Genomic DNA, 12,588 nt, shown 5'->3' on the forward strand with positions numbered 1-12,588 from the left:
ATACTATACTTAGGCGCAGTGTGGCTGTGCTATGCATCAAAAATTAAATTTAGTAGCAGAAATTAAAGACTACTTTGGGATAGGATAAAAAAGAAGAGCACTAGTTGCTTGAAGTGCAGTCAGAGCAGAAGTCAGTGATCAGTAAAGCACCAAGGATGAAAAGCAAAGATTTTCAAAGGCTTTACAACTTTTAAGTGATTGTCTAAGTTGAATATCTGAACTTGTGCAGTGATTTTTCTACCTCTGTACACAATAATGCTAAAGTTAAAAAATTATTATTTAGACTCATTTATTGTTATAGACTAATTTATTGTTATAGACACACAAATAACAAACAAACACAAGTGTCTATAAACAAGTAAGTATTTATTTAACATCTGCAGTATGCTTTGCATAACATCTAGATGCTGTTAAGAGAAGTGGAAACATTTCCAGTAAATGTAAGAGGTGAAATAATGTTTTGATGGATCATGAAATAAGAACAGAAAAAACACCGTAAGTTAGCGTGGGACCAACCAAAAACCCACATTTAATTTTTTCTAAAAAAATTGGTCATTTTTTTTTCTCCAAAATGAAAAGGTTACCTATAAAAACATCAGTGTTGCCATAATTTAAACATCCGGAGAAAAAAGATGAAATTTATTATTTACATTTTCAATGAGAAAAATCAGCACGTCTTAATTCTTTTTGGTTTTACTTTTCCATTAGATTTACATTCATAATGTATCTATATTATTTAACACACTAAATTTGAATATAATTATTTGTTATTTAAGTTTACTCCATAAAAGGATAACAGGATTTGATAAAGAATAGTACCTATCTTGACTTTAATAAAGGTTTTGACATTTTTTATTTTGCAACATTTAAATAAGTATGGCTAGAAAATAACCATCATATCTGGAAGCATTCCTAAGGTGACTCAATAGATAATATCCAGAGAATACTTACTGATAGTTATTTGGCAGGCTGGAAGTCCATATCCAGGGGACTTGAATAGGGGTCCATGCCTAATTTTATTAATGAGGAAGAGGACTGAAGAGAGAGTATGTTCAATACGTATGCCAAAAGAATGTTGTGAAGGGCAATGAGTGTGTTGAAAGATGGGTTCAGAATTAAAAATGGTCTTGGCAATTTGGATTGACGGTCTAAGAAAAAAAAAATCCTATTGGATTTTAACTAAAATTCAAAGCCAGGGATAATCAGGGATAATGGTTTTCTAGAACTTTACCTGGGGTTATAGGAGCTCAAAACCTGGAAGTAAATCAGCAGTAGGCGTAAGAAAATTTTCATCTGGAATAGCATATCCAGCTTTGGGAACCATACTTCAGAAGAGAAGTGGACCAAACTGAGGAGAGAGCAAAGAGAATAATCACGTTGTCAGAACAACATGATACATAAGAAAATATTAAACCCATGAAAGATATGAAGACTAAAGAAATGTATGCTAGCAGTCTTGAAGTACATTAAGGACTTTTGCATAATGAATATGCTGTTATCCTTGTCCGCAGTGGTTAGGACAAGAGATGTGGAGCTAAGCTTCAGCAAAACTGCCTGATGGTGAGCAGATAGAAACCCTAACGTGGGTTATTTGGTATTGTTGGATTGTTTTTCAGTGAAGGTCTTTAGGGAGAGGTAAAACAAACATCCTCCAAGARTGGCATCAGGAGAATTGATCTTGGTTTGTGGTGAGGTTGAAGTACATCATGTCCTGAGGACTTCTTCGACCCTGTTTCTGTGTTGTTCTATGACTAGTAACAATAGCACATATATGTCTAATGTGATATTTTACTACAGTTTGACAAGTCAAATTAGGTCAATGTTCCAGAAGTCCACAACTGCAGCTTTCAAGATTTTTCACTTTTCATGCACACATTTCTTCTGTATTCATATTTGGAATACTCGGTTTTCTGAGGTATTAGAGTAGATCACTCATATTCATTTCCAGACTGCATCCATAAGTTTGGGAAGTAAAAAGTTCAATAATGGAAATTAGATCAACCTGTAGTGGAAATGCTTGTGATCATTTCTCAAGAAAAAAAAAATCCTTAGCATTTAATTTCCCAAAACTTTAAGAACTGAAATGGAGAACAAAAAATTCAGTTAATGGAGAAATATGAAATTACCCATAAACTAAAATATGAATTTAATGGATAAATATGACATTACTCTAAACTCAAATAATAACATCAATTTTTAGAAGTAACAACTCATCTCATAGGTGGCTGATGTGTGACAATCATTGTTTACTGTGGTGTACAAAAGACTTACTATCCTGTTATCCCTCTAATTGGTACATCTACCTGTTATCTCCCATACAGTAAATTATTTTTGACATGAAGATTTAATTTCTCGTGTTTTTTTACGTGACGAACCTTTGTAGGCTGAAAAAACAATCTTTAAATTCTATGGCAATACAAAAAATGCTAATAATAGTAAGGCTGTAGGAACCATTGTTCTCCTAGACAGGACAATGTTTCTCTTTGATTAGGTAAACAACAGAGGAACCTCAGAATACACTCAATTGATTTTTAAATCTTCATTATGGTAGTTTCTGCCATTACTTATTTTTTAATTATGGCTGTTTGTGACCACACAGAATCACTTTTACTCAAAGTTCATAAAGACAGAAACCTATGTTGTTGTGCTTCATGTGGCGCTCTTAAAGATTAGCTAGCATATTCCCACTGAGTAATTGAAGCTTACATACGCAATCGTCTCGACAATGGACATATGGTTCACTTTTTGATATAGGTAGTATATGCCAAACTGAATCTGATAGCTCAGCAGTCACAGTACCTTTAAGGTAGTTTGTTCACTCTTAACTGATGTTAGCATATGAACTCTTAAAACAAAATTTTTAAAAATAATTTACAGAGCCATCCAAGCTATCTAAAGAGTAAAACTATGAGTATAAAAAGACAAAGAGAACAAATATCAGAGCTATGAAAACTACACAGAAAGGAAGAAGCCCACGGAAATCAATACCAGCTGCAATTTGTGTTCCAGATTTTAATATTTTGGGTAAGTCTTTGAAAGCTATCGTAATATATGCAAACTAGGAAAAGATTTGAGAGCAGAATATCTCAGATAAGTAACAGGTTATCAAAAAAAGTAACTTCCAGCTACATTTAAGCAATACTAATAAAATGCCCTTTTTTTCTCAATTCATGCAAAAGATTAATAAACTAATGCTTGCAAAGTACTTTGGAGGTGAAAGTAAGTGCTACATGTTGCTTTCATATTAATAGTGTAGTCTGTGAATTCTCTCTCACAGCACTTCTTCAGGACAGGAAAAAAAAGGAGAGAAAAATGAAGGCAACTTTCTTTGTCTCAGCACCTGGAAATAAGGCAGGATCCCACAAGGAGGGCTGCTATTAGACTCTTTTCTGCTGCCTGTGACAAATTCCAAAGGCTCAGACTTTTCCAGCCCTTTGGGACCCAACAGGCATTTATGATTGGCTCTAGAAGATTACAGCTGCAGAAACATGGCCACAAATGCTGCCCAGGAATGTGCTATAGTGGCAGTGCTAAACTGTAACCCTACATAATTTTTCCTTGTCTGTTGAGCCCAGGTCAAAGTCCAGGTTTGGGCCCTAACTGCATTCAAAGCACTAAACCCTTGACACCTAGGATACTGCCCCTGCTAATGTGGTTCAGATGAAGGCGTGCCAGCCTATCTGCTGAAGTCTTTTCTTCCATCTGAAATAAACATTTTAAACACACCTGGCTCCTGCTCCTAGGCTATCCCAACAAAGTTCTTCACCCAAATCTTGACTAAAAAACGCTAAGATAGATTGCTTCTGCCATGCATACATGTCTTATAAGGTATGCATTTCTAGATGGCTCCTAACTTTCCCATCCTTCACCCCAAAATGTAATGAGAAACATGGAAAAAAGAGTGGATATGCTGTGGATGAAATGCTACCTATACTGCAGGAAAAAGATTACTGTTTAGTTTTGCTAATAGAATTGGAATATCTAAAATTCACCTGTATGCAAGATCATTTCAAAGAAGTGTGTACCTTATACTGCCTTGCATACAACTGTATACAACTGTATACAGAGGGCCTGTCCTGCCCCACGGGGCTCTGCCCTGTCCCGGGAAATCTCCCTGCACAGGCGATAGCTCTTTGGGGGCCACGTGCCTCCAAAGGAGGAGGAGCACCGTGGGCTGAGGCTGTTTCTCCTTTGCGCTGCAGGTCGCAGGAGGTGAAGCAGCTCTGGCTGGGTGCCATCTTCAGGTCAGCCTTGCCACGGCCTTCAAGATGCCGGTGGTGTCAAGGTGGACGGCAGGAGGGTGCTCCCGATGGAGCTGCCTGCAGAAATACCCAAGTCAGTTGTAGGCTATTGTACTGTTAATGCAGGCTTTGTCAGAGACCTAAGCTACTYTCCAGGGCTTTGGCAGTAGTTTTTATGGAGATGTGGAAATATAGGCTCTGCCTTGCCTGTTCAGGGAGACTCAGGACAGAGACCAGAGCAAACACCAGCGGCTCTTTGCTCCAGTGCCATCTGCACAGGTCTGAGCTCTGCCAGCTCTCCATTTCCTCGGCAAAAGCTTCTCTGGTTGCTGCTGCTGCAGCACCAGCTTTGCCTCTCCCTCATTCCCCTGCTCACGTGGCGCTCCCACAAGGTGGGACCCGCATCCCTGCTCTTGTCTTGCCCTCCCAGGGTGGTGCCTCAGGTACCAGACAGCAGAGTGGATGGGAGCCCTCGATAGGTCTCCCCCCAGTTCGCCCTGCCCTCTCTGATGATTTGTTTCCTGCCTTTGACCCACCACTTGTTAACCACTAGTGTATGTAGAAAGCCCATTTTTGCAGAGGTGTCCTTTGTGCTACCCCGAGCGGGTAAGGCTGCCCACTTATAAGTAGCTTTCCAGTAGGAGTTTGCACACACAACTGGACTTCCTCTCTCGAGTAACGGGCTTGGGAGTTAGCAGCCCTTGCTCTGGAGCTAAGAGCACTTTCTCCAAAAGAGGGTAGTTTGGTTGGGAGCCTGGCCGGGAGGTAGAGCCAAAGATAAGAGGCTCCTCTTTTGCAAAGCACACATCTTGTTGCCATAGTCCCCATTTACATCCCTGATCCCCTAGGCCTATATGGAGTGGGCGTGGGCGTGTAGGGAGGGTGGGTGCCATAGATGAGGAAGGCAACATTTCATCTTTTAAAGCATTCAGTACTTTAAYGTCGGCGGTTTTGGTTCCCAGTTCCATGCACAGGTTTTCTTCAGCAAATCATGCAGAGGTCTTGCTAGAATACTGACTCCACAGAATGGTGGTCTCCAGAACCCCAAAGTTCCTCATCAAGCTCACAATTCTTTTGGATCCGAAGGGGCAGCAATGTGAGGGATCTCTGCTCACAGAGGTTCTGGCACCGTTTTCCATGCTCCTACCCATTGGCCGCTGAGGAATGTAACCTCTTGACTTGGTCCTTGGTCTCTACGCTCTCCGGTAAATTGTTTCCTTCATTTGTCCCATCACTTGTCACCTGCTAATGGATGTACAAAGCCCACTGCTGCACAGCAGTCTTCTGTGCTACCCCATGGGGGAAACCGCTCACCAGTCCTAATTGGTTTGTAAAGGAGAATCGGCACACATAGCCTGAGAATCCCCATTGATAGCCCTTATCACTTCTGTCTATGCGTAGCGTAAATGGGCGTTTAGGGTGGCTGTGCCCCATAGATTTGTGAGCAGAAATGTAATCTTTTGAAGTATTTGAGGCTTCCTGAGGCCTTTGTTCCCAGTTCCGTGCTGAGTTTCTCTTCAGTAAATTATGCAGTGGTCTTCCGAGACTACTGAATGCAGGAAGGGGTGACCTCCAAACCCCAACCTTCCTTACGAGGTTTGCAATTCTTCCGGATCCAAAGGTTTGGGAGCTCCGCTCATACAGATTCTGGCACAGTTTTCCGCTCTCCTTTCCAGCAGGTGCCCAAGACTGTCACCTCTTGACAGGATTCAGACAAGTCTCTCGGTCGATAAGCTCCGCAAAGGCGTCACAGGGAAACTCACACCGGAGTTTCTTCCAGGAGGAACCTTGCGGGTTGCAGTTTGCATCTCCAAATCCTTCAGTGCAGAAACTCTGTTCCTGAGCAGATGCCTTGGAGCTGTCTCTGCTGTGTCCTGTGCACGGCTGGGGCGTGGGCAGGGTGGCAAAGCGTCCTGCTTTGACACGGTGGGTCTCATGGTTGGAACTGTAGGAGGGAACCTGAGCGGCCAGGCAGGTCTTAGGAGGCTCTTCCTGAGACAGTGGTCTTCCCGAATTCCTCTGCTCCGCCCAGCTCTCTAGACACTCACTAAACACCTCCACTGACCTGAAACGGGGCCTTTGCTGATAAACCACAGGCAACGCCTTGTTCTCGTCGGGCCTCTTTTCCTGGGATATTCTGCAGGAGAACTGATTGTCTTTGCATGAGGAGCTGTCTCAGAAACCTTGTGTCTTCCAGGCCTCCAGACTGTGGGACTTTTTTGAACACTTTCCTGTGCTTTGCCAAAGAGCACACCCTGGAGTGCTTTCTGATGGGCCTGCTGGCTGTCCTGCTGTCCTCATTGGGCTTGATGGGAAAAGTCTGGGTCTTATTTAAAAAGCTTTCCTGGGGGCTTGGGAGTGAAACTAGTGTAGGGCTGGTGAAGACCGAGCCATCCAACGAGAAAAGGAGCTCTCCAGGGAGCAGCCAGAGGATGTTTTGGGGAGCGAGTGTGATCTGAGAGGCGTGACTGCAGGGTGGCAAGGCATTGTTTCTAGTGCTCTCTTCTCCCAGCTTTGCTTTGTCTGTTGAAGGGGAAAATGCTCCTCACTTTTCGTTACCTCTGGGTCCTTTCTGCTGCCTTCCAAGTTGTTGCTCTGGTAGGACAGGTCTGGCTCTGAGAAGCTCCTGTGCATGCTGCTGATCTCCTCCTTGCAATTAGTCAGCGAAGGGACAGAAGTGCAGGCTGGATAGCTGCTGCTCACAGAAGCGCTTCCCGCTTTGGGCTGCTCCAGGTCAGAGGTCGTGGGACTRCCTTCAGCTCCCGGCTCGGGGTTGTCACAGGCAGAACGGTTCTGCTGAGCAGCACACGGGTGTTCTGTGGGGAGAAAGAGCCTGCTGGGTAGCTTTTAGAGGCCATGGGGAGATCCCAGGGGACTTTCCCTGTGGCACCATGGCCCCCTGGCAGATGCAAAGGCAAAACCTTTGTTCCTATGTACCTGAAGGACTGAAAAGCCTTCCAGTAGGGAAACTGCTGTACCCTACTGAACCCTCTGCAGCTGTCTGGATTCCCACAGATGTCTTCTGCTATCTAGTTACGTAGTGTCATCCAGCAGCCCTGGCCTGGGACAATGTTCCTACCTGCGCAGCTGTCTGTGCGTTCCGGTGAGTCCTCGGGCGAGGGCCTGAAGGGCAAGGCAATGTCCTCCCCAAATACTGCTGTGCAGTTGTCGATGAGGAACTCCACCAGCTGTGTCACCCGCACACAGAAAGCCATTGAGTTAGTTCAGTGCGAGGGGCTGCGAACTCTTTGAGCAGCCTTTCGTGTTCCTGAGGGACGTTTCTGTAGCCACAGCCGTAGCTCTCTAGCGCAGAGCCTCATGTGGCCTGATAGAACCGCGGCAGCCTTAGGCTCAGCTAAGGGGGGAGCAAGGTGCTGAATTCAAGACCTTGTCAGTGCTCTCTTTCTGCATGGCCAGCGGGAGCGGGTGGTCCATGTTGGGGCTGAGCATGTTCGGCCCCACGCAGATGGCCAGGTTGCTGGCATCCATCCGGTTGGTCTCCACATTTTCGCTGATATGGTGGAGCAGCGAGAGCAAGCGCTGGAGCAAGAGGTGGTTTGCTTGAGGCAGTTTGCCAGCCACCCTGAGGGAAGACAAACAAATAGGCACGGGAGTGCAGGCTGCAGGGGCCGCCGCTTCTTGCTTGGAGCCCAGCAGTGGGACTGGTTACCAAACTTATTCTCTCAGTTGCTCAACTTTCTCCTGCAGGCTGGGCTTCTGCAGCACTAGCAACCACTTGTCATAGAGCTCATCCAYGAGGAGTCTGGAGGGGATATTTCTCAGGAAGTCCTGCAAGGCCAAGGCACTTAGGTGAGGCTCTGGACATTAGCAGGGAGCACCGAGGCAGCATCCCCGTGACTTGGGCTCACTAGGAGGCAGCTAGCTTTGAGCTACCTGCTCTCAAAAGTGCAGCTAGCGGAACTGCAAATCCCGCGGCAAAGGAAAATGCCAAAGTGCCCTGAGCCGGAACTGCGGAGCGTGGTGGCTTCAGGAGGGTTTTACCCTGAAGTGCCTCCTAGGTCAGTCCAGGCACTGGCATGGGCCCATGTCCATTCGCCATGTGCTTTCCCAGCTACAAGGCAGCAGAACTCACCTTCAGCACCACTGCCAACAGGTRCACGGGTTTGCTTGCCAGATCAACACTCCCGCCGCTGTCAAGGTCTTCTTTCAGCTCCCTGCATGCCTTCTCGTTGGCAGCTTTCCTGAAAATGCCCTCAGTGGCCGGTCCTTTCTCATAGAGTATAGCCAGGAGCTCCTGCAGGCAGGAACAGACAGGTTTTGCCTTGGTGCTGCACTCTGCTTGTCTTGGCTTAGGATGTCGTTCTTGCTCCAAGTAGATGCCCCTGGGAGTAGCCTGATTGTCCCCCAGTCCACCCTCCTTTGGGCCTGGTAAACTCCACTGACTTCAGCGGAGTCCTCCCTGCAGGAGAGCTCTCTCCCCAGGCTTGCTTACCTGGACTGGTTGGGGCAGGGCATCACCTTGCCCACAGATGAGGGCCAGAGGCTGCCCAAAGAGAGCCACCTGGGGGCCAGAGCCTAGCTGCCCTGGGCAGTCCCCGGTGGCAGAGGTTCCTCTCTAAGACAGGGGCCATGATATCACCACCTTCTTCCCTCTCTTCGCTCCGTCTGCTGCGAGCAAAAGGAAAGCAAACATGGCTTCAGAAAACCAGGCGCAGCCAGCTATGGTGCCTTTGGTCTGTGTGCAGTGTGGTGTGCTGCAGGGTCTCCTCCGGAGTGTTTACAGGCACCGAGGTTTTGCGTGGGGAGAGAAAACAAGAGCAGCTGCGGCTGCCGACAGCGTTGATGTGCTCCGGCCTGTCACTGCCGGTTGCGGGACAGGCAGCCTTGCAGATGCACCAGTTTGCAAGCAGGATGGAAGAAGGCAGCTCCTCCCTTCATTTCTCACACTCACCAGCCGAGTGGCAAGGTGCCTCTTCAATGGCTGAGGGGTCCGCCTGCGGGCATTTTTTGGCTTCAGCCTGCAAGAAAGGGCTTCAGGTTCCAGAGCCACCATGCAGCAGCAAGGGCCTCGAGCGCRTTGCTCCAGCTACGCAGGGATTGCCATACTCTCCCCCAGCACGGGGACTTTCCTCCCTTTACACACCCTGCAGAGCTGCACCCCCCCCCCCCCCACTGTCCTGAGATACCTCCCGGATACAGCCAGCAAAGTGAGCCCCTGCTCACCTCTGCCAAAATCAATGCCTCCACGGTGTTGGCAGTCAGTGACACCTCCTGGGTGAGAGAACAAAGAGCCTCCGTGAGAAACACATCGCATGGTCGGGTTTGGAAAGCCAGGTGGCTCTCGGGGTGGAGCAGAGGCTGTGCGGACACTTACGGGCCCATAGAAGCCGACCACCTTGGTGAGGAGCCGCAGGGAGGGCAAGCAGGTGACTCTGGCTCCCGGGCCTCCTTGGCTCTGCCTGTGCATGGGGAAGGGTGCACAAAGAGCTCTGTCAGCCCCAGCCCTGGCTGCTCTCTCTCCTGCCAGCCAGCCCAGCACTGCCAAGGGCCACTCACCCCGCAGCAGAGCCTGCAGCAGCGCTGGCTGGGAGCACAAGCTCTGCAATGCCCTTGCTCCTGCTCTCCATGGGCCTCCTCCTCATGGAGGCACACAGCAGCGGCTCGGGGTCCCCAGGCCTGCAAGCCAGCGGCTGTGCTGAGAGCTCCTGGGGCTTGCTGCTCATTTGCAGCCACGAGGCAAAGCAACTCCCACTGCTCTGACAGGAGCTACACATGGCACGGGGTGCACCTTTCCCCCACCGAGAGTTGGGTATTTCTGCAGGCAGCTCCATGGGGAGCACCCCCCCCCCGCCCTCCACCTTGGTGCCACCAGCAGCTTGAAGGCTGCGGCAGGGCTGACCTGAGGATGGCACCCAGCCAGAGCTGCTTCACCTCCTGCGACCTGCAGCGCAAAGGAGAAACAGCCTCAGCCCACGGTGCTCCTCCTCCTTTAGAGGCACGTGAAAGGGCTCTCGCCTGTGCAGGGAGAGTTCCCGGGACAGAGTGGAGCCCGTGGGGCAGGGAACCTAGCAYTTCCCTTTGTTGAGCTTGAGGACGTTCCTCTCTGGCCAGCTCTCCAGCCTGTCGAGGTCCCTCCAAATGGTGGCACAACCCTCGGGGCTATCAGCCACTCCTGCCACTTTTGTCTCATCCCCGAACTTGCACATTTGAAAGCTGCAGAGCAAGGGCTTGTCTCTGTTCAGGGTTGCTGTGGCTCTCTTAAGATACCTTGGAGCAGGAACGGCCTGCTTTTTTATTGTCGTGAGAGTCTTCTGGCTTTCTGGGGTGCTCCCTGGCTGTGGGCTTTCAGGCGGTGAGGTGAGCTTATGCACGGTGAAGCAGGTGTGAAGGCATAGCCATTTAGGACCAAATGATGTGCCTCTGGCATTTCCTGCAGCCCCGGACATGAGTTCTCTTCCTCCTGAATGACAGCTTGAAATCCCAAAGAAGGCATGGACAGCGCAAGGGGTGAAGAGGAGGTGGGAAAAGGGGGAGGATGACATGTCCTCACTTACCAGAAACACTGTCATGCTGGCCCAGCCCTTGTTTGTCCCCTAATGTGGGGTGGGCTGCAAAGAGCTCTGCCTCCCTGTTAATGCAGGCTTTGTCAGGGACCCAAGCTACTCTCCAGGGCTTTGGCAGTAGTTTTTATGGAGATGTGGAAATATAGGCTCTGCCTTGCCTGTTCAGGGAGACTCAGGACAGAGGCACCTGAGCTGGTGTGGGACAGGGAGCTGAGCATCAGGTGGGCTGGGGGGTAGCCTGGCACCACCCTCACTCAGCTGGGCTGCATTGCTTGGATGTTGCAGGCTTGGGAGTCCCTGCACCTCAGTGCACTACACAGGATGACCCTGGGCTAACTGGCTGTGTTCAGCTCCCCCCAGCCAATCTTTCTGCGGCCACTGGTAACGCAGAAAGGAAGGAGGCTTTTCAGGAGCCATTTCCAACAAAGATGATGTTGACCTCTTGAAGAAGGACATCAGTGGGCATATTGCCTTGCCAGAGGATTGCCTGGTGTTTGGAGAGGAGCCTGGCTGCTTTTGAAATTGCAGGCATGCTTCTTGTCCTTAGCTGAAAGTGGACTTCGATGTGGTTCCCCAGCTGACCTGCTTTTGGCCTGCAAAGCTCTGCATGGTGCCCCAGCTGCCTGCATTCAGGGCAGTGCTTGTGCAGCTGCACTTACCTTGCAGGCCTTGGCCGGTGTGGGAAGGAATTGCCCTGTCTCCCGCTGTGTGGAGGCAGAGCAGTAGCATCGATGCTTTGGTGGGGTGGAACTGCATAGTGCAAGAGTGTGCAGGAAGCTGGTGGAAAAAGCAGAGCCTGCAGAGAAATTTCTTTTTGCCCTTTCCACAAGTCTCCGGCCTTTACCCCAAGGCCAGCCTCTCTGCACACCTGCAGAGAAGCAGGGACTGCTCTTCCACACACCCAGAGACGCGCCATGACTTCTGGTGTCTGTAACTGCTGGGGTGGGTGTGCGCCTGAGCATGGTGTCACGTAACATCAGGTCCTGCTTGGAGTGCTGGGCTCTGCAGAGGTCTTGAATGACACTGCTGTCCCTTGTTCACGGCAGAACTAGTTGTGCTAGAAAGAGTTCCTCTTCAAGCCAGGGGCCATGAGAACATCACCTTTTTTCCTCCCTTTTCTCCATCTGCTGCGACCAATAGGAAAGCAAACATCACTTCCAAAAATCAGGTGCAGCCAGCTATAGCACCTTTTGTCTATATGTAGTGCCATGTGTTGGGGGGCTTGGAAACATTAGATGAAGAGCAGACTCTGGGACTGTGTGGATCCACATGCATTGCACCTGATAACACCATGGAAAGAGTGACTAAGAATGGTGGTGATGGCTCATATTTATGATAGTGTATTTTATTTGCATTAGATGTGTTGAATAACCAGTGCCAATTAATASGGATATTATATATCATGTAGATATATAATAGGTCACTCTAGAGCTAGGATATCAGTTTAAATGACTATTCTTGAACAAGGACTGTTGAGAATTTTTTGCATGGATTTGGAAGACAAGGCTCCTGTGTTGGAGTGGGAAGAACTTTAAGGCATATGAGGAGGACAACATTTGTCTGACTGTAATGACATGGATCCAGATGAGCTCGCCACCCTGAGGCAAACCAGGAAAAGCTTCAGGGATTGTCAAGGTGGCCGGCTGCAGGCTCAGGGGTGGCGTGCAGGTTGGCAGGGCCAGCCCGGCACAGTGGGTCCATCACTCCGTGAGCGGGGAGTCCTCATCAAATGGCAGGAGTGGTGGGAGTAAGGCTTCTCTGCTATGGCCAGTGTGCTCTAAAATTTGGAGAGAGCTGGGAAGCTCTCACATGCCAGAAGAGCT

At 48.7% G+C, this 12,588-nt stretch overlaps 1 pseudogene; it reads right to left on the reverse strand.

Moving 5' to 3' along the window:
- Nucleotides 1-5,877: 5,877 nt before the first annotated feature.
- Nucleotides 5,878-11,681, reverse strand: LOC112973377 (annotated as a pseudogene).
- Nucleotides 11,682-12,588: the final 907 nt, after the last annotated feature.

This window comes from Apteryx rowi, unplaced genomic scaffold (genome assembly GCF_003343035.1).
Source record: "Apteryx rowi isolate R43461 unplaced genomic scaffold, aptRow1 scaffold_54, whole genome shotgun sequence".
NCBI classification, from domain to species: Eukaryota; Metazoa; Chordata; class Aves; order Apterygiformes; family Apterygidae; genus Apteryx; species Apteryx rowi.